This window comes from Sus scrofa, chromosome 6 (assembly GCF_054392235.1).
Source record: "Sus scrofa isolate SSC_HxYL_T2T_F1_AM1 chromosome 6, Sscrofa_HxYL_maternal_Yorkshire_Landrace_v2.0, whole genome shotgun sequence".
NCBI lineage: Eukaryota > Metazoa > Chordata > Mammalia > Artiodactyla > Suidae > Sus > Sus scrofa.
Genome location: NC_139388.1, coordinates 136,352,963 through 136,379,284, shown reverse-complemented (window position 1 = coordinate 136,379,284; position 26,322 = coordinate 136,352,963). Strand labels below are relative to the sequence as shown.

General features: G+C 35.5%; 1 protein-coding gene across 22 annotated transcripts in view; it reads left to right on the top strand.

The window, feature by feature from the left end:
- The window catches only part of ADGRL2 (adhesion G protein-coupled receptor L2), a 190,459-nt gene that overhangs the window by 54,468 nt on the left and 109,669 nt on the right, over nucleotides 1-26,322 (top strand). The window lies entirely within an intron of this gene.

Here is a 26,322-nt window from a genome sequence, read left to right as displayed (position 1 = left end):
AGCAGGCAGAGTATAAAGAAATGAAACAAAACTGGAAAAAGCATACTTGTCTAAAGTAGACAGTTGTTAGTCAGCTTCAGGTGATTAATTTGTCATTTTGATACTTTGTCAAAGTGCCTGTGTTGTCAGTTGATCTTTTTTTTTTCCCCAAGAAAACTAAAAGTGGTTTTGAGTATCACATCTCCCTACTTTGAAATGTTGACAACTAATTCAGAACACCAGTTCATACACTGAGGGGGGCAAATGAAACGTGCATGTGATCTAGATTCATCCTGTGATCTGCCCATTTGTACGCTTTCTCTGTGTAAGACTGTCACTGATCTAGGTGAGAAAGGATGAGAGATTGGGGACAATTGCAGGGAGATTACAATTCCTACCAAAAAGGAATAGGTCAATGAGATTTCAGAAGTAGAATTCTGAAGTAGAATTGATGAGGTTTGATAAATCACTGATGAGGGAAAGAAAGATTTATTCAAGCTTGTTGGTGGTAGGGAATGGAGAGTAATGGATGCTTGAGAATAAAATAAACTGGACTCTCCCTGGGATTCAGTGGGAGTGACACTGCCTGGCTGGCTTGCCCTCGTGGAGTTTGGAAATTGGAAGAAAACTGGTCATCATATCCAGCACAGATCTGAGATTTGGTGTAGCAGGAGTTTCTGGGACTCTGTTTATTTGCAGTGAGTTCCCTTGTATTTGCCTGCTCTTCTCCCAAATGCCTACTGGCTTTTCTTAACCTCTTCTCTTTTTTTCCTTACCTTATTCTCTTTGCCTTACTCATAGTTTCTGTTTGCTCACAGTTTTATCTCAGGATGACTTCTAGTGTACTCCATCCAGCCTTGTTACATCCTGACAACTTTTCCTCTAATTCTGGAATTGCCTCATGTTTCCCAACGCAAGTTCTTGAGAAAGAGAAACTCGTGGACCTCACCTCTCTTTTTGAATGAAGCCATTTCTTGCATTGCCCTTGGGATCATGGACTGACTGCCTTTGAGTTGAAGAACTGTGTCTTGCTCAGTTGCTGCTGGTGAGATCTCATAGTTGGGTTGGCCTTGTCTCCTCACTAATTTTCAGTTAGAATGAACTCAGTGCTGGCAGAAATGGCAATTTATATTGAGGTGTGGTGAGTGATGAATGTGAGGGGTCAAGATGCATCATAAATTATCAAGGTCAGAAATAGAAAAAGAGAAATGAATTTGATGGATAATTTGTGAGGTCAGTTGAATGAAGTTACTACTGTCAAAAACATAAGTTTTTGTTTGTTTGTTTGTTTTTTTGTCCTTTCTAGGGCCACACCTGTGGCATATGGAGGTTCCCAGGCTAGGGGTCTAATCGGAGCTATAGTCACCGGCCTATGCCAGAGCCACAGCAACGCGGGATCTGAGCCACCTCTGCGACCTACACCACAGTTCATGGCAATGCCAGATCCTTAACCTACTGAGCGAGGCTATGGATCGAACCTGCAACCTCATGTTTCCTAGTCAGATTCGTTAACCACTGAGCCACAATGGGAACTCCAAAAACATAAGTATTAATAGTGAGCTTAGACTTAGACAAACTTGTCAGTGGAGCATACTCACAGAATTTAGAAAATGTGGGAGAATTAGATATTTAGTATTAACATTTCATATGGTCTTAATATTCCATAGTTTATAATAAGCATACAACATGAGGCTTGCTTTTAATCATTAAATATTAAACATGAAGAAAGTTTGGAAAACTTTTATTATAGATATACTGAAGCAATTAGCTTTACATTTCTGTCCCTAATTTGTGCTTTGAATTTAAAACTAAAAGCAATGGCTGCCATTTGTCAGACCTGTACTAGATATCAAAGACTATGCTAGGTGTTTTCTAGTCATTGTCCTGGGTAATGCTTCCAGTAGCTCTGTGAGATTTGCATTATTTTCTCACCTTTTACCTGAGGAAACTTATGTACATTCAACTAATAATAAAGGCAGAGATGAGATTCATTCATCCCCCTGACTGTCTAATACAACATTCTTGATGCTCTTTAATTTGTGTAATAATGAAAATCCATTTTAAGTTTCATTTTTGGAAGGTTCCTAGATGTTTATAGCACGGTGCCTACAATTTAGCCATCCATAATTTAAGCACTACATATGTGTAAAAGGGAAATGGCTTTTAAAAAGGTTCATAAATGTACACGCACTGCTAACACACAGCCTATGTCTGTTTGATGCCTGACAGTCTATTGGGAAAGTGGAAGATGTAGGCATTCAACATATGCTTTTTGTCTCTGGTGCCAGACATCTTACTTAGTTCTATTTTTTCACTGCATTGGCTCCATATTTTGGCATCATGTCGACAATCAATAGAAAAGCCTATCAGCCCACAGATGCTTCCTTCTGGTGGCAGCCTTCTTCACTCAAATGCACCATCCATTGACAGCTTATGTGCTGGGCTTTTGTGTCCGATCAATAAACAGACCATTGAAAGATTATATTTGATGTGAATATGCAATTATTTTTAATTTTAAATGTGTGTGCCATGGGTATATGAGAGTATTTAAATATTTATTGAATAAATGAATAACATTTTAAAAACCCATTTTGTGACATATTGAGAGAGAATATCCTTGGCCAGATATACGATTGATATAACTGTCCGTGAACCCCTTAGAAGAATTTTCTGTGTTTATGTAGCAGTCAGTCTTTTTACTCTCACTGCTGTCATCTCTGTCTTTATTGTTATATTGCTATTTTGAGACTGACTTTTGATCATGTATAGTAATGGTAAAATTAACGGTTAGTTTGAAATAGGGAAATAAGGAAATGTAAAGATAAAGATGGAGTTCCTGTTGTGGCTCAGCGGTTAACGAACCTGACAAGCATCCATGAGGACACGGGTTCCATCCCTTGCCTCGCTCAGTGGGTTAAGGATTTGGTGTTGAGGTGAGCTGTGGTGTAGATCGCAGACGTGGCGGGGATTGTGCGTTGGCTGTGGCTCTGGTGTAAGCTAGTGGTTACAGCTCCGATTTGACCCCTAGCCTGGAACCTCTGTATACTGAGGGTGCGGCCCTAAAAAAAGGACAAAAGACAAAAAAAGAAAAAAAAAGATGACTACATTTAGACCTAATGAGATGAAAATCCTGGAAATCAGGGATAATGAAGGTTAGATATTATAATATTCTAACTCTCCGAGGCTCAGTAAGAGTTATTCTAGCTACTGAAACTTATTGATATTCTCCTGGGATAATAGCAATATTGGTTTAAATGAGACTACGTATAGAAAATTTAAAATTCTGGAGTTGCCATTGTGGCTCAGTGGTAATGAACCCAACAAGTATCCATGGGGACGCAGGTTCGATCTCTGGCCTCTCTCAGTGGGTTAAGGATCCAGCGTTGCTGTGAGCTACGGTGTAGGTTGCAGATGTGGCTCGGATCTGCTGTGGCTGTGGCTGTGGCGTAGGCTGGCAGCTGTAGCTCTGATTCACCCCTAGCCTGGGAACTTCCATACGGCTGTGTGTGCGGCCCTAAAAAAAAAATTAGAAAAGAAAATTTAAAATTCTATACCTGACAAGTCAGAATGGAGAAACCCAGACCTAGTAATACTTAGGACTTAGACTAGATACCATCGAGCCAATAGTACTACTACTTCTTGACTTGATTTTATAAAGTTGTTTGTTATTTCTTTTAGCAAATGCTATGTTTGAGTTCTTAACTGTATGCAACATACTTTTGTGTTTGGTTGTGTGAGGAACTGAAACTAAGAATAAACATCCTTTTCCCTATTTTTATAAAACTTCCTCTTAGGGCAAGACAAGTGCATTGTAAAAATATTTAGAGCTAAGACTTAAGACTGTATAATCCTTAATCTTATCTTTGCTGCCTTTGCAAAGCATGGCACATCCTCACCTCTCTTGAGATTCAGCTTGAATAGGTGGAAACAGGGTCAGTATTTGACTTAGTGTTTTTATTTATTGAATTATTAGAATTGGGAATGATTACTCACATCAGGGCTAGTGACATTTTAGTATCCTTTAAAAATGATAGCAAGTGTATAATGACCTGAAAAAAAAAATCATTCACAAAACTTAAAAAAAAAAAGAAATAAACTGTAGACACATTCAGCATTTTCTTCCTTTGAATATAGAGTGCTGTTTGTAATTGAAGGCTTATTTTTTATTGGATATGGCTTATTTTTGGTCTGCTGTGGAGTTTTTATTTTAATATGCCATGGAGTTTATAAGTTTATAGTCATATAATGTATAACATTGTTTATTTTTCTACATGTTGGAAAATGTTGACTGAATAAATACAGTTTTGATATATACGTCTATGAAATTAATTGCCCACAGTTTATTAAGTAGTTATGTTTGAACATTCACATTTTGATTATTAGTAAGAATTGAAACTATACCAATAAATTTGTAAATAATGGACATAGTTTAAGATAGAAAAGAAAACCATAGTGGCTGAATTTTATGATATTTTAGTAATTTGATCATCAGATTATCCAAACAGTTACCACTTAACTCTGACCTGATTGTGTATAAGTGTTCTTTTATTTTTATGGAAAGATAATGTGTTTAAGTCATTTTTATGACTTCAACGGCATTATTTTTATTTCTTTTGTGTAGAAAATTTTAAATGTTTCTTGTTTTTTCATTTATTTATTTTAATTTATTTTTTCTTTTTTATGATTTTTATTTTTTCCAGTATAGTTGATTTACAGTGTTCTGTCAATTTCTACTGTACGGCAAAGTGACCCAGTCAAGCATATGTATATGTATATGTATACATACTCTTTTCCTCACATTATCCTCCATCATGTTGCATCACGACTAGATATAGTTCTCTGTGCTATACAACAGGATCTCATTGCTTACCCACTCCACATGCAGTACTTTGCATGTATTAACCCCAACTACCAGTCCATCCCACTCCCTCCCACACTACTGGCAACCTGTTCTTCAGGTCCATGAGTTTCTTTTCTGTGGAAAGGTTCATTTGTGCAGGATATTAGATTCCAGATATAAGTGATATCATATGGTACTTGTCTTTCTCTTTCTGACTTACTTCACTCAGGATGAGAGTCTTTAGTTCCATCGATGATACTGCAAATGGCATTATTTTGTTCTTTTTTATGGCCAAGTAGTATTCTATTTTGTATATATACCACGGCTTCTTTTTTTTGGTCTTTTGTCTTTTCAGGGGCCACACCCGCGGCATATGGAGGTTCCCAGGCTAGGGGTCTAATCGGAGCTGTAGCTGCCAGCCTACAGTACAGCTCATGTCAGTGCCGTTATCCTCAACCCACTGAGCAGCAAGGCCAGGGATCAAACCCGCAAGCTCATGGTTCCCAGTCAGATTCCTTTCTGCTGTGCCATGGTGGGAACTCCTTGTACCACATCTTCTTAATCCATCCATCTCTTGATGAACATTTAGGTTGTTTCCATGTCTTGGCTATTGTGAATAGTGCTGCAGCGAACATAGGGGTGCATGTATCTTTTTCAAGGAAAGTTTTGTCCAGATATATGCCCAAGAGTGGGATTTCTGGGTCATATGGTAGTTCTATATTTAGTTTTCTGTGCTACCTCCATAGAAGGAGGTTTTCCATAGTGGTTGTACCAATCTACATTCCCACCAGTAGTGTAGGAGGCTATCTTTCCTTCACACCCTCTCCAGCATGTGTTATTTGTAGACTTACTAACGTGGCCATTCTGACAGGTGTGAGGTGGTACCTCATAATAGTTTTGATTTATATTTCTCTAACAAGTGGTGACGTTGAGCCCTTTTTTTGTGTGTTTGTTGGCCGTCTGTATATCTTCTTTGGAGAAATGTCTATTAGGTTTTCTGCCCATTTTTTAATTGGGTTGTTGGTTTTTTTGCTGTTGAGTTGTATAAATTGTATAAAAATGTTTCATTCTTTTACCCCTCTATAATTAGAAATTTTCTTATCAGTAAACATGACGACAAAACAAAAATTTCAGTGTTATTTGTTTAATTCTCTTTTTTGGTGATTTGTACTGAAGTATTATCTGAGGCTTTTTAAAGATATGAAGGCAGTTTAACGACTTTATTGAATACTAAGCAAATCCAAACATCATAGAAAATGAGAAAGGAAAAATTTAAAAAGGATTTGAAATCCTCATATCCAGAAACTAACATTTTCTTGATGATTTTTTTTTTTTTATAAACTAAAAAAAATACTTGGTTGGTTTTCAGTGACAAACGACATGCTGCCTGTTACTTTGAAGTCTGTTTTGGGGTTTTATTTAGCCTATTAAAGTGTTAAATGTGTAATATCTCTAGCAAATTTTATAATCACATAATTGTGTGGCTCAGTCACTTAGATCATTATGTTAACTGAAAACATGTCTCAAGGTTACATGACACAAGAGGTGCTTTAGGGGGGAAATAATTTTTAGGATTCCAAGATTTGTGATCTTGGCTCTGTGTCTTTAGTTAATTTCTCTTGTCCAGTTTCCTCATCTTAAAATGTTAGGATCTTAGGTAGTTCCTGTTGTGGCCCAGCGGAAAAGAAATCAACTAGGAACTGTGGGGTTGCGAGTTTGATCCCTGGCCTCCCTCTGTGGGCTAGGGATCCAGCATTGCCATGAGCTGTGCTGTGGGTCGCAGACGGGGCTTGGATCCAGCGTTGCTGTGCCTCTGGCATAGGCTGCCGGGGCGGCTGCAGCTCCAATTCAACCCCTCGCCTGAAAAAAAAAGTTAGGAACTTAGATTGGAAGGCAGTGAATATCAATACTAGATATAAATTATGACATAAAAGTGTTTATTAGAGCAGAATATTTGTTTCTAACTTAAAAAATCGGCTTCCCTTTATTATATATTTTTTATTCTTTTTTCTTTTTGCTTTTGTTTTACGATACCACTTTCAGCTTGTGATGTCGTCGTTGTATGATTACCTTTCAGCTGCCTAACTCATTTTCATTACATATCCTCATTAATTTTAGAACATGTGCACATTTTACTGACATTTTACTAGGATGATAAAGTATGAAAGTATTTTACCATAGCTAATTTTGCAAAGATTTTAATGTTTTCAATAATGTTCCATCAGTTTAAGAAACTCATCTACCACTTGGTAAGAGATGTCAGAATGTCATGGCAGGTTCCACAGGTTTGATAAAGGTTTTGCTGTGCACGGTTATACCCAGAGAATTTTAATCAGTTCTGTTAATATTACTTCTACAATGTCTTTCAACATTTGATATTATTTTTTATCAATTGCATGAATGTTTTTGAGTAGATCTTGGATATTTTGCATTGTGTGCCATTTTGTTATCAGGGGATTTAGACAGTATTTTTAACTTAGTCTTTTTATATATACTTTGGTCATCACAGAGCATAGCAGAAGGTTATTTATTTATTTATTGTCTTTTTTAGGGCCACTAGTGCAGCACATGGAGGTTCCCAGGCTAGGAGTCAAATTGGAGCCACAGCTGCCAGCCTATGTCACAACCACAGCAACTCCAGATCCGAGCCATATCTGTGACTTACATCACAGCTCATGGCAACGCCAAATCCTTAACCCACTGAGCAAGGCCAGGGATCGAACCTTTGTCCTCATGGATGTTAGTTAGTCAGATTTGTTTCCTCCAAGCCACAGCGAGAACTCTAGCAGAAGGTAATTTTAAAAAATACGTATTTATCATGTAATTTTATTGCACATGCCAAAGTTACAACTAGCAATGTTGGTAAATAAAGATAAAAGAAAATTAATAATGCTAGCTACTAAGGAGTTAGCAAACATGTTAGCTACTAAGGAGCTAAAATTTAAAAAGAGAGGTTAAGATGGATGAGAGAAAAAAGTCTCTAGATTTGAAAAGAAGATAATAGAAAAAAAATAGATTAGCCATGCTGTTTTTACATGATCCCAATTGGTAAATATGGCGCCCCCCCCCCAATTTTTTTTCAACTGACCCGTAATGAACTAGTACCTTTTAGCAACTTTTGGTTTCCTTTTTATTTATTTTTTTTATTTTATTTATTTTTTTGTCTTTTGTCTTTTGCTGCTGTTGTTGTTGTTGCTATTTCTTGGGCCGCTCCCGTGGCATATGGAGGTTCCCAGGCTAGGGGTTGAATAGGAGCTGTAGCCACCGGCCTACGCCAGAGCCACAGCAACGCGGGATCTGAGCCGCGTCTGCGACCTACGCCACAGCCGGATCGTTAACCCGCTGAGCAAGGGCAGGGACCGAACCCTCAACCTCATGGTTCCTAGTCGGATTCGTTAACCACTGCGCCACGACGGGAACTCCTGGTTTCCTTTTTAATTTGCTGTCACTAATCTTTGAGCTCTCTCTTAGCCATCTAGTGGTCCCTATGGACTCTTTATCTTCCCTCTGAACTATTCTTATCTGACAGTTACTAGTAAGTACTCTTTTCTTGTAACAGATAGATCTTTTATTTATTTATTTATTTATTTATTTATTTTTAACAGATAGATCTTGATGCAAAGCCCGTTTTAGGAGCTTTGTTGTAGCTTCATGAGGGCAGGGGCTGTGTCTTTTGCCAGTGTGTATTCCAGACCTCAGAGAAATGCAAAGTACAAGAAATATTTTTAAATGAATAAATATTTGATGAATGAATGGATAGATTAGTGAATGAATGAATTTCCCAGCAGATGACTGTATTAGTACAATATGAGTAAGCCTTATGTTTTTTAAGCTGGCTTTGCTTTTTATAAACCCTAGAGAAAGAGAAATATTTAATTTTTCATAGCACGTTTATTCTTTAACCAAGCAAGTTCGCCTATCACCTTTCATTTCTACCAACGTCTCCCATGCGAGTAGAACAGTGTATGACATAGTGGAGATAAAAAGTATTTATTGGAGGAATAAATAAATGAATGATCCATTTCACATTCTCATTATTGTAAAAAAGAAAAATCACCAGACCTTGTTTTGAAAACAAACGTCGAGTTCCTGTTGTGGCTCAGTGTGTTAAGAACCCCGACATAGTGTCCATGAGGATGCAGGTTGGATCCCTGGCCTCCCTCAGTGGGTTAAGTATCAGGCGTTGCAGTTTAGGTCACAGATGCAACTTGGATCCTGCATTGCTGTGGTGTGGCATTGGCCTGCAGCTGTAACTCTGATTCGACCCCTAGCCTGGGAATATGCTGTGGGTGCAGAATATAAAGAAAAGAAACAAAAGAATTGCCCATGAAATCAAATAACATAAAAGCTATGCTGGTTTCCTGGTTTCTAAGTACTAAGTCTCAAAGAAAGATGAGCAACCACTGGATCGCTGGGAATATGACTTTTAATGTCATATTTGTACTTTCTTATACACAATATAGAACTGTGTTCTAGTTTTTACACAGGTGAGGCAGGGGCTTCTTCATTTTATAGGAGTGTCTAAGAGTGGATTTAAATGATTTATTTGTAATCAACAGCTAGAGCTAGCTGGTGTCAGAACATGAATTAGAAATCTGTTTGTATGGTTCCCAGGCTGTTGATCTTTGCCCAGGGCGGGATTGATTCCTTTCTGGCTGTAGCCCCTGTCATATATTGAGCATGGGCAATAGGCAGCTAGTATTGGTCTTCATCGTTATTGCAAGCTTTTGAGTTATCCAGATGAGAGGAACCATTGGATGGGACTCAGGGTTGCTTGATCATAGCATTTTCCTATTGCTTCCTAAGTATTGCTTAGTGCCTGAGGAACTTCGGGGTATTTGAAATGATGGTCTCAGAAAAGATTCTCCTCTGGAAACTGAAAAATCATCTAAAGCCATGTTTGGCAATCATTTTCTTATACTACCTGCCCTCCCTGCACTGCCCTCGATTTGAGGAATGTGACATTTTGCCCCAGACAACCGTGACTCCTGTGATGCTTCTCAAATTGCTGAAAGTGAGTTACAGTGAGCAGATTAAAAGATGACAAGTTGAGGGGGAAAACCCCAGTCTCTCTCTTGCTGTTATTTAAATTTGATTTAGGGTAAAGTGAGATTTAATTGTTTACATTAGGGCCAATTAAGGGGCAACCCAAGAAACCAGATATTTGTTGAGAGCCTGCTTCAGAATAAACGGGCACATTTTCCCACACCAAAAGATTAGGAGTTGAGTTATATACATTAGCTGCAAAAAAAAAAAAAAAAAAAAAATAATGAAGTTGTCTGAAAAGATTAGAAGTCAATACATTTGTCCCAAACTTATTGAATTATGTGTCACAAGTATTAAATCACCTCTAGACTCTTGTAGTTCCTTAGTACCAGGAGTTAAATTAATCTGGATAGCAGCAGATATTTTATTTTCCAACAGCTTTAAGTATTTATAGGAACAACATTAAAAAATAATTACAGTTTTCTGATATAAGTAGCAGTCTGTTGTGGAGGAAGAGCTAAAGTGCTGGAATTCAATTTTTCTTTATTGGAAGTTACTAAAACTAGGAAAACAGTGTATTACATTTTCAGCATTTCAGATCTCTTAATTAATACTTTAATATGCACTTATTTACCATAGGTAGGGGTCAACAATGATTATGACAACCATCATAAACATCCTGAATAGTAAGTTGTTGGATCTGTTTCGTGGCTGAATTCCATATATCCTTCTAACAAAAGGACCCTCGATGAGCCTCAGAACTGTTAGGCATGAAGATTTTGTCCTGTGTAAGATTAATTGCTAAGTGATGTGTCTGAAGGCAGCAGTATCCCTTGGCAAATGTGTACATATTTAGTGAAAACCTGCTTCTGATTCGAAAGAAATTGAATGTGTTTCCATAGCGTTGATACAGTGCATAGAAGAGTCCTTTTTCCTTTTTCTCCAAATAGCGGTCATTGACAGATGTAGAATATTGCACCTGAGAATGCATGGACCAATGAATTGACTGGTAGCTTATTATGGGTAAAATTTAAATTATATATTTGCATGATTATTACATTCGTTCTGTTTAATTTGGCCGCTAGTCTCATTTGCATCTTTGTTAATATGGAAGTTTCAGTTACTATAAACATTTTAACAGGGAAGTAGGAAAATGAGGTTTTCCCATCTCCTTGGATTTGATTGTCCATTTTACTTTATTTCTAAAACTCATGAAAGCTCCCATGTATTGCTTCACAAATAGCACATCCTCCGTATATTAGGATCTCAAGGCTTTTTCTCTATTCACAATTCATTTTAAACAATTAGCCTAACTATTTAAGAGAGATATCAAGTCAGCTGAAGTGCTCCCTTGTCTTTCACCTTCTCATCTGTATTTATAAAACTATTACCTTAAGTTCCCCAGCGGCTCAGTGTGTTAAGGATCCGGCATTGTCAGTGCCATGGCTTTGGTCGCTGCTGTGGCACAGGTTCAATCCCTGGCCCCAGAAGTTCCATAGGCATGTCTAAAACTCTTAAAATTTGTTACCTGGAATTAATTTGTTTTTCTAAAATTTAATGTAATTTTAACTGTAGACGAAACCATTTGTGACAATGGCTGATATTTTTTTTTTCAGTTGCTTCCATGCCATTGTTCAGTTCTGACTTATTAGCTAAAATATGTTGAAATATTGAGAGATGATGAGAGAGACAGGTATGATTCTCCAATTAGACTTTTACTGATACTACGATAAATGTGAGGTATTAAAACTGGAAGCATTTTAGCAGCTTTCACTACATTGCAGCTATTTTGTGTTACTTTTGCTTGGGTATATGGGACATTCACATAGTTTTTACTTTAAGATTACAATTTATTCAGCCTTCTTTCTTTCCATCCTAACTGACTTCCTTTCAATATGAAAAAATTACATTCCTCTGAGCAACATAGTTTAAGGGCTACCTGATCTAGGAGTTAATCTCTAATTCCTCTTGAATTTTGTATTTTTCTCAAATGTGGGATTAGTAGTTTTAACTATTAGCCTTGAACCAATGAATGATTGGTTTCTTCTGAGGGATACCCATGGATGTGAGGTAACCTTCCTAAGTAAGTAACCCACAGACAGTACTGAGAACAGAATCCCCAAGGTGACAGTTCATCACCCTAAGGGGAAGGGCAGAGAGAACTTACATCATAACTTGTCGCGAAAACTTGATTATTTTAAGGGACCTTAAAATTCGTTAAGGGACAATTTGGAATAATTTCATTTAAAATGTTCCACATAGATTGTGAAATTTAAAAAGAAAATAGTACTTGTTAAAAGTTCAGAAAGACAAAAGGGACACTAGTTTTGGAAGAAGCAAGGAACAATTTATTGGGCATTCTTTGTCTATTGAAGATTTTTTGTCAAGAGTCATAAAGCATGGATCTTATTTTTCTACACTATGTGGATTAGGAAAAAGGAGCTTACAATGTTTTGGGTAATTTACTGCCCACGAACATGCAACTATTAAGTTGATACAGCTGAAATTCAGATCCTGACTTACTGCACTGTCTATGTTGTTACTTAAGCCATGCTGATCTTAGAGGGACTGAAGTGTTACATTGCATGCACTTGCCTTCTTTCTGTTTCTGGAACATGCTAGATTTTTTCCTGTACCTGAAACTCATTCTTCGGCTTGTCAGGTCACTGATTTTTTTTTCTCATCCTTTAGGTCTTGGCTCTAGTTAATGGCAAACCCCAGAGAGGCTTTTCATAACCATCTTATGGGAAGTACCTCTCAAGTTACATCATCCTATTTATTTTCTTTCTTAATTGTTCTGTTATCTGTAAATACTTACCTATTTGTATGTCTCTCCCACTATAAGCTCTATGAGTACAGGAACTTGTCATTTTCTCTTTTGTTTCCTTGAGTTTTGTTTCACAGAATAGTACTTGGCACACATTAACATACTTAGTTGCTGTTTGTTTAATGAACGAACACAACTCTTCATGTATTTGGCTTCCTTGTAAGTATGTAGAGATAAATGAGTACTATTTTTTTCAAAAAATTTCTTAAATAATTAAACTGCACTTTGGTTTTAATTTCCAGTTGTTACAGTGGCAGTCAAAAGTTATTTTAAAGAAATAATGTTGTATATAAATTTCCATGAAAATTATTGGAAATTCTTAATGGAAACCTTGGTTTATTGATAGAAGCCGTTTTGTAATTCTTACATTCATTTTCCACAGAAGATCCACTTTTGCAAAGCAATATATTGATGATGGAGTTATTAAGTAAATTGTATATTTTACATAAAAAAAGTAATTTCTCACTGATTGGGGGATTTATGTGATTATAGTTTTTGCATGAAATAGGTACTTTGAGGACTTGTATGTTGCCTGCATTGGAATATTATGCATCTTAACATTAACCAAGGGGGAGCTTAAAATACAGAATTGTAAGTGCAAGTAAATGCTTTCGTTGCTAGAATATAAATTACTATCTGTGGCTATAAATAAATTATACAAAGTTATTTAAGAACTGCATCATGTTTCTAGACACAAGAATTTGAGACTGATGTTATAGAGAACGTGGTTACTTTTTAAATTTGGGGAAGCAGCAAAAAAAAAAAAAAAGTTCCACTAATTTAAATAGTTTTTTTTTTTTAGGGGAATTTAAAAGAAACTTGTTTTCCCTTTTAATCTAATAGTTAGAGAGGATAGATGAAAGAAAATAAACCTTGTAAAATATTTCTAGCGACCTAATAGTAGCCAGTTGATTCTATTTTAAAATGTAGTATTTTCATATGTCGGATTTCTTATGCATCTTACTTGATTTTGGCAATAAGTTACTATTATGATTAATATTTGATGATTACTAAAATCTCAATGTTTTGAAATGTCTACTTTCCAAAAATAACAGAAAATAGCCTAGATGTATTAGTGTTTCACTAGACTGCTGGACAAGGTAGCATTGTTGCTGAGCCCCGTGGGAAGAGGGGAGCACTGTGTTGGGTGTCTAGAAAAACAAACCAAACTTCTTCCCTAGGGGATTCTGACTTCCTTTGCTCTGTGCACATGGGCCTGTGCCATGTAGCTTTTTTAAGACCAGTATTAGAAAGTCAGTCAGAGGCATTAATATTGATGTATAAGAGAGAAAACAAAAATGAGCTGGCAAGTTTTATATTTAATTCCGTACTTGAAAGGTAACTATTTACATATAGTTAAATGACTTTGTAAAATAATATCTATTGATCTGCAGGTTAATTTTTATTCACAACATTAAAAAAATATCATTGCACACATTTTTTTTGGTTTGGAATTGCTAACACTACGTATTCAGATGAACTACAGTTATAAAGGAAAACCAAATATTTAATTGAAAAGTAAAGAATAAGTAATGGTCTATAAAATTTTAATCCATATGATGTTTGCACTTCATTTGAGTGAATGTCAGGAATTAACTTATCTGTGAGAAACTTGTGTTCTCTTTCATTCTCTGTCCTATTTTATTTTATTTTTTTGCTTTTTAGGGCTGCAGGTGTGGCACATGGAATTTCCCAGGCTAGAGGTCAAATCAGAGCTACAGCTGCTGGTCTATGTCACAGCCATGGCAATGCGGGATCTGTCCATGTCTGCAGCCTATACCACAGCTCACGGCAATGCCGGATCCTTAACTCATTGAGTGAGGCCAGGGATCGAACCCGTGTCCTCACGGATATGACTAGTATCACATTTGTTTCTGCTGCGCCACAACAGAAACTCCCCTCTGTCCTATTTTAGATTGTTATCTCTATATGTTCTGTGGCAGACCTACCTTCTTCTAGATTTATAGTGAGATATAGGCTTTGGTTGTTCTTAACATTTTTGAGCTTGTAGACTTCTTGGAGAACCTGGTAAAAGCTAGGCAATGACCCACAGATAAATATGAAGGTTTACATGGACGCGGAGTTTACTTAGTGGAATCTACTAAGTTCTATTTTGGGTAGGCTGCCTGTGTGTGTATTTGTGTTTGTGTGTGTGTTATAAAAATTGTTGACTTTTTTTTCTTTTGCTGTGCAAAGGGTTTCATTGGGAATATTTATTTTTGTCTCTGCTGTATCCCAGAAACTGGTGATATTGTTGAAGAAAAACCAGACAAGGTTTCACTTGTACTTAGTTAAAATTACAAATGGGGTAGGTTGTTTCTACAATGATGGTGCTTGGTGGCTACTTTCATCCTTGTCTACCTCTTTCTCCATCTACTCACCATAGTTTGGCAAAAGGGAACTCAATAAAAAGTAATATCAGTCACTTTTCCTGTTAAAAACCCTTTGGTGACCTCAATTGGTAAAAAACCCTAAGCTATCTAACTGAGGATTTTCTCTCCAACTTATCATGAAACCAGTCTCCCTTGCTTGCCCTCAGGCATACTAGTTTTATTTTAGTTCCTCTAAACATCAGAGAGCCTTCCTACCTGAGTTTCTTTGCCCAGAATCGTTTGCCTCTCCCCTACTCACAATTACTTCTTTCTTTTTTTTTTTTTTTAAGACTAAATTTTAAATGTTCTTATATCAGAGAAGGTATCTGCCCAATTAAAACCCTTGAGACCTTTGAGCTACATTAGTTTAAAATAACAGGATAAAGATAATACACATCAGTTGATTTTTTTTAAAGGAGACCGTCATCTTGCTGTTCCTTTCTTAATAAAATCCAATTAATATTGGCCATCCCTGTTTTTAGTATTGGATCACCATACATAATGATTTCCACCATGGTAAAAGTACCTGAGTATTAGCATACAACTATAATAGAAAGTAATTTATAGGTATAGTTTGAATACTTCAACTATTCTTTACAATTATAAAGAAGTACAATTTCTAAATATTGGTCAGAGAGGAAGAATAAATGTCAGTCAAATTGATCATTAAAACCATTGGTTCATTAAATGTTAATAAAATGGAGAATATAATTTGTGACTTTAAAATTGGATGAGATGCACTTAATTTTTAGATGCATACTTTATTTAGGTAGATGTTAGTTTTTTTTGTTGTTTTTAAGGAGTTTGAATTGAGGTCAGGTTTAATTTTAAATTCTTTTGTATTCACTTATTAAATGCCCATATCTCTATATGACAACTTATTAGTCATTTGATCTACATTGGCAAATGTTATATTTAATGGCTACCTATCTTGAAAACCATAGAACGCTTATACCATGTTAAAATTGGACAAGTAGGAAGTACATATTTTTACTTTATGAAATAACAAAAAATTTGTAACACTCATTATGAGATTTGTATGGAATTAAAAGACTTAGTTTGTGCCAATTATTTAGTTAATTTCATACATATTGGTGTATATATCTGCACAGAACTTTTTATACATATTCATAGAATTGTTATAGAAGGAGAATAAAATGTAGTTTATTTATTAAAAATACATTTTTTGATAGCTTAACATCTGTTGAAGCTGAAGACTTGTACAGAAACTTTTATTTATTCCTCATTACCTAAATCAGAATGCTTGGATTCCTTAGATCTTATTTAGCATACATAGTCCCAAAACAAGGGATAACCAGTATTCTTTTTCCACTTATATTTGAAATACTCTAAAAGAAGAACTAAATACTACTATTTATCCTTTCTGAAAACATTTGATACATGAATACAATATAAAACTTTACAAAGTAACATTTCTAATTACAGGAATCATTTTTCACATAAAACAAAGGTAGAATTGGACTTTTCTTAGTTGTTTCAAATAATAGTTTCATATTTTTGAAAGTATCCATAATAATCATCTGATGTGAACTTATTTGAAAATTATGGGTGATTAAATTATTTTCAAGATATAAGAATATAAACACATTTTGAGTTGTCAGAACTAGTTCTCATGAAGGCATTTATTTGCAGACAGAGAATAATATGAAATGATCAAGGTTCTGGTTTTTAATGGTGTTAATACTGTTCAAATAAAAATGGTTTTTAATATGTGCTTTTTCCATTTACGTATTAGCATAGTTAAACTACTGAAAACATATATTGGGGAAGTTTCATTTTTCTGTTCATGAAAATTTTTACATTTGTGTTGGTTGGCATTTATTTATATAAAAACCAGTTTTTAAAAAACTTTGTAGGAGTTCCCGTGTTGGTTGGCATTTATTTATATAAAAACCAGTTTTTAAAAAACTTTGTGGGAGTTCCCGTAGTGGCTCAGTGGTTAACGAATCCGACTAGGAACCATGAGGTTTCGGGTTCGATCCCTGGCCTTGCTCAGTGGGTTAAGGATCTGGCGTTGCCGTGAGCTGTGGTGTAGGCCAACGGCTACAGCTCCAATTCAACCCCTAGCCTGGGAACCTCCATATGCCATGGCAGTGGCCCAAGAAATGGCAAAAAGACAAAAAAATAAATAAATAAATAAATAAAAATAAAAAACAAAAAACTTTGTATATGTATACTTTTACATAGTTAAAGCATTAGTAAATGATAATCTTCCCAACCTTTTTTGAAGGCAGTATTTCATTTGTCTGGTCATTTTTATGCTATGCAGCATAAAAAATAAATGACTGTGTAACTGGTAGAAAATGAAAAATAGTTAAATAAAACTGTACTTTCAAGTTTCATTTCAATAGTTCTTACTTTATTTCCTCTTGATTTAAAATATTAATTTGTCACTAGACATTGATATCTAGAGATGTTAGAATTGTTTGGAAACGTAGCATCTTTTTTGAAGATTAGGATGTGAAATTTTTTTTTCCTTATCTATTTTGCAGTTTCAAAGGAAATGAAGGTAGCCACAGTTAGGTCACAACCTGCTGAGTATTAAGTTTTCATGGATATAGAGACAGTGTCCCTGAGAAGTCTGACTTTAGTCTGAAAATTTTCAAGTAGTAGAAACCGTTCCCTTCCTATCAACTTTTAAAATACATCGTTTTAATCTTTAATATTTTTACTTTGATAGTGCTTGTAATGCTGGAGGTTTGAATGTTCTCTGTAACCTTTTTGTATTTACATATTCCCCTTCCAAAGACTCAATTTATTTACACTGTATTAAGTATTAGTTCTGACTGACTTTTGTGTTTCAGTCTGGCTCTTAAAATACTCGTGTCAGACTAAATAGAAGGAGACATATGTCCTTGGAAATTATTTTAATTATTAAGTATTTTTTCTTCTGAAAAGTCATTGCCAGCAGAGGACATGAAGATATTTTTATACGTGGATCTGGATATCATAGGGCTAGTACATAGCCAATGTAATAATGACTTTCCTATTGTGATGGTGTTAGAAATATTTTAGAGTTCAGCTGTCTAAAAAATTATTGACAACTCTGTGGTGTGCAAAAAAATAAAATAAAATAATAGCAGATACATAATTTCTTACTAGATCATTTATCAGCTGTATAGCTTAAATGCTTAACTCTTTGGGGAACATGCAGGATTAAAAAAAAGAGGAGTTCCCGTCGTGGCGCAGTGGTTAACGAATCCGACTAAGAACCATGAGGTCCCTGCCCTTGCTCAGTGGGTTAACGATCCGGCATTGCCGTGAGCTGTGGTGTAGGTCGCAGACGCGGCTCGGATCCCGCGTTTCTGTGGCTCTGGCGTAGGCCGGCGGCTATAGCTCCGATTAGACCCCTAGCCTGGGAATCTCCATATGCCGCGGAAGCAGCCCAAGAAATAGCAAAAAAAAAAAAAAAAAAAGGAAGTTTACATGATGAAACCAGTATGTGGCGTGTAGAGTCAAAGAAGAGCAAACTACTATATTTATTCTGTATTACTGCATCTTATGAAGAAAATGATGAAGTTAAAGTTTTCAAATTTATTTTTAATTTAGGGTCTTGACTGAAAAGTACAGGCATCTTAAGCCACCTACCTATTTCAAAGGTAGGATGGCTGGACTGCCTGCTGCTAGCATGCTGTAAGGGAAATGGAGGGATATAAATGAGTTTTGGTGATTTGCCTGTCTCTGAATATAAATGAAGCTAAAAGCTCTCCTGTGCTCTTAATAGTGAACTACTAGAGTGTTCACAACTTTGTGAAAAACGTAAAGGCTGTTATAAGGGATTACAATTAGCTTTTAATATTTTTTATTATGTGAATACTTGTTTACGCTGGATGATTAAATATAATTCAGTTTTAATACTTCATGTTTATATAATCTTTACTATTTCTCCAAATACAGTACTTTGTGAAAATGCTTTGACGCATTCTGATGGAAGTGTAGAAAAACCCATTTTATTTGAGCATCATAAATGATAGATCAGAGTTAAGGCCAAACATTAGAGAGAAAATAGAGTAGTCTTTACAAAGCATACAAAGTCAACTTAGCTAAAATAGTAAAAACATTTTTAGAATTCAGATGCCTTCCATGTGACCCCCAAACTGGTGAAACTTGCCAAGTGTAATTAGATGGCAGGAAGCTGGAAATTTTTTGAAAATAAGTACGATATATTCTACAATAGTCACATCATTCTTAATCCGCCCCCCCACCATGTGGAAATATCTAGTTCTTACCAGTGGAAACATGCAAAATAGTTTTTAAGTTACCCATTAATACAGTTTATTATTGACTCATATTCCTTGTGATGGTTGTATATCAAGCTGAGAAAAATACACAAAATTCTGTAATTTTAAATGTAGGTTAAAAAAATAGAATAGTGAGAAAGTATACTTTGGAATAATTATTTAACTCCAAATTTCTCTGTGACATTTTGGTGGTTTAATCTTAAGAATGTATTAAAGGGCTTCTTAGATCTTACAAACTTCAAAACCGCAAAGTCAAGATTCATCTTCCATGGCAGCTGTTCCAACATGCCTTCTTTGCTTTCATCCATGGGATTGAAAATTGGCCATTCTACCCATTTTGCATGCCCCTGTTTGGAAACAACTTAATTGTATGATAGTGTCATAATAGAACTTTAAGCCCTTCTGAAGATCATAGTTCAAGCTGAAAATAGAGATGAGCCTTGCTTTATAGTATAAATTATATCTTTTGGAGCATTGTTGGAATATTGATCAAACGTTTTACTTATAAATTTCACTCTAGATTAATTTATATATTGTGTAACGTTTATTGAAGGCAAAAATCCACATAGAATGAAATTGTGAAATTTTTGATCTGGGAGTTTCCTATCTTTTACCCTTGATGAAAGTAGTCACACATGGAATTTTTATTGAAATTTCAAATTAAGGAAATACTCTAAGATTATATCCTCACATTTTCCCAAAGTGTTTTCTCTAGTTGCTGTCTTCCAGATCTGAAGTCTCTCATCGTAAAACAGCAGCGGAGCAAATCTTTGTATTTATTAGTATGTGCTTGGAAATGCCATTTTGTGATTCAGTCTGTCTTTTATACAGCATCATGTAAATTTAAAGGAAGGAGGGTTTATGGGAAAATCATTTGCTTTTGAGATATAGCCTTAGGTTTTAAAATCAGTATTAAAGGAAAAACTTTTGACTTAATGAGCCAAAGAACTTGATTTTGCTCAAGCTACCAAAGGAAAAATGCCCACCTGCCTGTGTTCTAAACTCTTAATTCTGTAGGCTGCGTACTTTTTCTTCTCACATCCCTATAGCAAGTGACCTTGTCCAACGAAAGTGGGGAATAATGGGAGGCAGCCCAGGGAAGGTGGCTCATTTACAAGCACAGCTGTTTGCTTCCGTCAGAACAAAGGCAAATCAGAGTAGCGTTAAGGGTCTCTGACAGGCAGAGTGAACAACTGTCCAACTGCCAGCCTACTTCCCTACATGCTTAATCTTCTACAGTTAGGTTGAAAAAACTGACTGGCCTGAGTAGTGATTCCTCGGTATGGGGTGAAAATGGATAAGAAAATAAAGATGCATATTTATCATTAAACTTTACAGAATCACAAAGTAAAATTTATTAAAGCCCTTTCTCATGCTCTTGAGTAACAGGAACATTATGAATAATGTTACTTTCTGTAGACTTTTAATTGCCCTGTTCATTGTTAGGTACTATTTGTACCATGTTGTGATTAGATTATTGATGTACTTGGGGAAATTTGGAAAAACAGTTAAACCTTATTCTTTAAAACAGTAATTCAGTGCAGTACTCTTCTTAACATGTTCATATGGAAGAAGATTTACCTTTTATTTGTGGCTTGATATCTGATCTGCCTTTTTGTTATTGTTTTTGGAGGGGGACTTAGGGTCTCTTGTGTGACTTATGTGCTGATGTGAAATGCAGAGCATCACCTGTATCTGGCATTTGCATTTTTAAAATATAGCTTTTAAAATGTTCCAGAGAGGTGCATTTACTTCCAACCAGCCTCTTAAATGCACAGTTAATAATATGTCCTTCACTTGAACTTTTTCCCTCATAAATCAATTATTCATTTGCTGTAGTAGTTCAACTTTTTAAAGTGCATAAAGGAGAATACTGTATATCAAGTGCTTGTTGGAATAAGTCTTTATTCATTTGAGTAAGAGTCTAGACCTTGAGAATGTTCACATTTTTGTGTCTTTCCATGAATAGTTAAGGTAGTTCAAAAAGTTGACATTTCTAAAAAATTAGCATACTTGAACTAATTTTTTAGAGTATTATAAGAGCGAAGCTATCAAAATGCTTTCCACATATGACTTTATATAATTTAAATGCATTCAAATATGAAAAGTTTTTAATGCCCAAAAGTGGAGTTCGTATTGATTTTATCTATGCTTTGAATTCGGTTCCTGAAATATTTTTTTAAAGCCGATACTTGTGTATTGATCTCTTTTCTCATTCATTCCTATCATACTTTTTGTATGTATTCCACCATGAAATAATATTTAAGAATCCCAATATTTATTTTTAAGGCTATAGCATGTATGTATTATTATTATTATTTTATTTTATTTTTTATTTTTATTTTTTTTGCTTTTTAGGGCTGCCTCCATGGCATATGGAAGTTCCTGGCTAGCCACTGGACTATACCACAGCCACGGCAACTTAGGATCCGAGCCTTATCTGCGACCTACAATGCCAGACCTCAACCCAATTAATGAGGCCGGGGATTGAACCTGTGTCTTCATGGATGCCAGTCAGATTCGTTTCCTCAAAGCCACCACTTGAACTACCCCCCCCTTTTTTTGCTTGTATTATTTTCTTATAAAGCTCTAATAACACTTAAAGTGGACAGTGTAACCTTTTACTTTTACAATCATTCAAATGTGCTATAAAATTACTTTTTCAATTCATTCTCCTAGACCATTTCAGAGCATGAGAGCAATACCTGATTTACTCTTAACAGAGCTTTTCATGTAATAAAGTTTCTTGACTGTCAATAAATGCTCATTTAACTTGAATGACTAAAGACTGTAGAAGTTAAAAGGGGCTTTGGAAATAAATTAATTCAACCCCCTCATTTTTTATTTGAAGAGTCGTTTGTGACTTGATGTTTATTCAGGTGATCATAGTAAATTAGTGGCAGAATCAGGATAACTCAAGCTCTCAGATCGAGAGAAACATTATTAAAAGTTATGACTTTGTTATTTCCTGCCTGTGGTATACAGTCAATCTGCTGGTGGAAGCTCAGCTTCAAGAACTCTCAGCCCTAGTTTCCAAGCTGTGAACTGGTGGGATATGTCATCACACAGATACGGCTTATCTCTTACATAGTAGAGTTGAAAGTAGAGTTTATTTCTTTTGAGACAGAAATCTCTGGGTGCTCATCTTAACCACTCCTGCTCAACCTTTCATCCTACGGTATTAGAGTCTTAATTCCTATTCCTGTCTCTCTAATGATCACCTTTTATGCTAATTTTTTGAGCGTGCCACAGAACTAACAACGTTTCGTTATGATAGATATTCTTATTTTAAGATGACATTAAATGGGATCATTCTCAGGTTTCACTTTAAACTAAGAAGTGTTTGTTTTTATCTCTGTGCATCAAAATTTACTGCTGCAATTGATATGACTAAAGTGACATGACAGAGTGCTTGAGAGCTTAGGGGCTAGAGTGGTTGAGTGTGAAACTTGTTCAACATTTTTTTGGGGGGGGTGGGAGCAGCCGCAGCATGTGGAAGTTCCAGGGCCAGGGATCGAACCTGTGCCACAGCAGTGACTCAAGCCCTTGTAGTGAAGATGCTGAATGCTTAATCTGCTACACCACCAGGGACTCCTACCTGTTCAGTCTTTAATAGGAGTCCTCTACTGTTGGTGACCTGGGGCCACTTAACCTTTCAATACCTTGTTTTACTTGTCTTTAAAATGAGATTAATAATAGTCCTCATAGGAGAATTAAAGAATTTAATTATAAATCACTGACATCTTTTGTTAAAAAAAATAAAAACCACCTGGTATTTTGGGTTAAGAGGTTAGAAATAGATCTTAAAAGAAATTTTACTCATGGCTTAAAGAGATAGTTATATAGGTACTTTACCCTTAGAAGTTGTTGAGTATGGCTTATCTGCTTAATAGCAATTAAAACCATTAAAAATGTTTGCCAGGTGTTAATCATGAGTCAGGCAGCAGGCGTGACAAAGGCAGTTTGTGTTTGAAAGGAAAAAAAAAATATCCTTTAAATCATGAGTTCAGATTTAAAAATCAGACCAGGAATATTTTAAGACTCTATAATTTTCCACTTGTTTACTGTATTAGAAGACTATGCAGTTTTAATGAATAAGCATTTACAGTTTCTGGTTCTAAAACTGCAATATGGAGGGAGTTTTAGTCTCCTCTGGTAATCTTCCCTAGAGATTCAGAAAAGCCATAGTTCTCCAAATGAGTAATTTCTTATGTTCAAAATCCATCCTTTAGGCACAGGAAGACTATTGTGGTGGCCTTTCTTGTCCTTCTTCCCTAATGTAACCTAGTATGATGGAGTTTCTCATTAGCTACACAGCTTAAGTACTTGCTATAGGTTCCACATTACACATACACAGAAACTACAGTTTAGTATAGTATAGGCCAGAAATTTATTTACTAATTGATTTGGCATTCTTATAAATTTATTTGTAAATCAACAAATATAGTTTACCCAACTCATTGAATACTGATTACATATGTTTTTGGAAAATGTATTAAAATACATAAAAATATAACAACCTGTGAAATTTAAGTTAGGTAAGTGCATGTTTTTGTGTACGTTTTTAAAATTATATTTGGATGTTATTTATGTCTGGGGCATAGCCTACCTATGTGTGAATACATTAGAAGAAATCATAAGAGAAGAATTGATAGGAAGTTTGATTTCAGTAGTTTGCTTTGTTAACATGTTTCTTGACTTAAGATAAATTTTAGATTTTAGAAGATTTGTTTATACTTCTATTAAAAGCATACATTTAAAAATTATTCTTTTGTTTGAACGTTGTAAATAATAAGTGAAAATTGCAGTTTATGTGGACTTGAATAAATCTGTTAGTTTCATTTTTCTTTTTCTGAATTTCTGTCATTTGATGGTCCCCTTCCCACAGCAAGAGAGGCCAGTTATTCATTATTTTGCCCAAATAACACTACCACATTAGCAGATGGTCATTTTCCAATTGGTTTGTCTTCAAAAAAGAAATTAAAATATTATTGTACCAGACAGTTACTGTGATGTGTCTGTTTTAAATTAACAGGTCATTCTTTTCAACTACTTTGAAATTATAAAATAGCTCAATATCACGTAAAAGGCTAAAAGCTAGAGTAAATGGCATCATGGGAAACTTGAAATAAATACAGACCTATGTGGTTCATAGTTTTTTTCTTGAACAGAGTAGAAATGATTTCCTCAAAATGATACACATTGTATACTATGGTAACACTTTGTTCTCCTGGATTCAGGTACAGTTAGTTCCTATCAAGTTAGTAGTTTTAGGGGAGTTCCCATCGTGATTCAGTGGTTAACAAATCCGACTGGGAACCATGAGGTTGTGGGTTCGATCCCTGGCCTCGCTCAGTGGGTTGGAGATCCCGCGTTGCTGTGAGCTGTGGTATAGACGTGGCTCTGATCCCGAGTTGCTGTGGTTCTGGCATAGGCCAGCAGCAATAGCTCTGATTAAACCCCTAGCCTGGGAACCTCCATATGCCATGGGTGACGCCCAAGAAAAGACACACACAAAAAAAAGTTAGTAGTTTTAAGACATGTGCATATATTCTTAAAGAAGGTACCTCCCCCAGACCACCTAATTAAAACAAATTTGTTAGCCTCACAATGAAATTACACATAAAAATAATTTATCTGCTTCTGCCAACACTTCAGCACTCTGAAGAAATGATCTGATTGGCTGATCATTCAATTGATGAAATGATTGGCTGTGAGAATTGAATTATTACCAGTGTGGGACCAGACTGAGAGAAGCATTGTAGGATTAGAAATGCAAAAGATGAATAGATTTAGAATCAGTGTGTCTAGGAAATATCTGGAGAAACCGAACAATTCTGAAAACATGGTTATTATGGAACAAATTTGGGAAAATTTAAAAATACTTATGAGTAAATTAAAAAAAAAAAAACTAGAATCATTACAGTTGAAAGTAAATTGTTTTGACCTTTCCCTGCCACTAAATTGCCACTAAATGCATATCCAAGGGCAGAGACTTAGATCTGGGCTGCCATTCCCTCAGAACAATTGAATTAGAAAACTCCTAAGGCCATTTTTTTTAAAGTTTTGTAACTAATTTATGGATGATTAATTACTCAATCCAGAATAAAATATTTAAAATGCATTTGCCCAAGTGAGCCGGGTATATCTGTAATGAAGTGGGAGTTCTTATAATGACGGTTCTTCATAATGTAAAAAATCAAGTGTTAACAGAAACTAGAATATGAAAACAACCAAATATGATTTCAAGTTCTAAATATCCACACTGAACAAAACAAGTCCATTGAATCTGTTGAGATTTAGATTCTCATTTGCAGAATAGAAATAATAATACTTCAGGTTCCCTCACTGTGTCTGTAGAGATACCCTGATATTTTGCCTTTTGCAGAGTGACCATTTGAGTATCCTTCTGAGTGCCCTTATTGGAATGCTTCCTAGCATGTTACTTGAGCCTTAGAAGCTTTGGGGAGCATTATTTCTCAAGTCGATGGATGTTCCCTAAAAGTAAAAGATACGAAACAACCTTCTCTGATTTGTATACAGATGAAGGGTTAAGTCAGCCTAAGTTCTTTCTTAATAGAGTATTTTTGTAGAGTGTTTTAAGATCTCTTAGTTACTCTTTCAAATTCTGCCTTTAATCAGTACAGCAGCATCTTTCAGTGTCTAACATTGGGTGGTATTACTTCCTGTGGACCCCTGACTTCATATCTTTCTGTATTTGTTAGAAATATCAGTATACACAAATAGCGTATTATGGGATACATGGGTTTATATGCTAAGTGTGAAACTATACATTTTTATGAAATGGTATGGGGATTGATAAATCCAGACCTCAAAATAATAAGCGATAGCATTTTTTTTTTTGGTGGGGGGGTAAGGCATTAATTACTCTGTATGTTATTCCAATATTAATCCCTTGTTAATGTTTGCATTTTTCTCATCAGCTGACTTCTGTTAATTTCAAGTTGTTACCAATAGCACTTAGCAAGCAAGCAAGCAGGCCACCTTTGAGATTGTTCTGGCTTCTTCCTTAGCCACTCATCCTTTAGGGTTAAG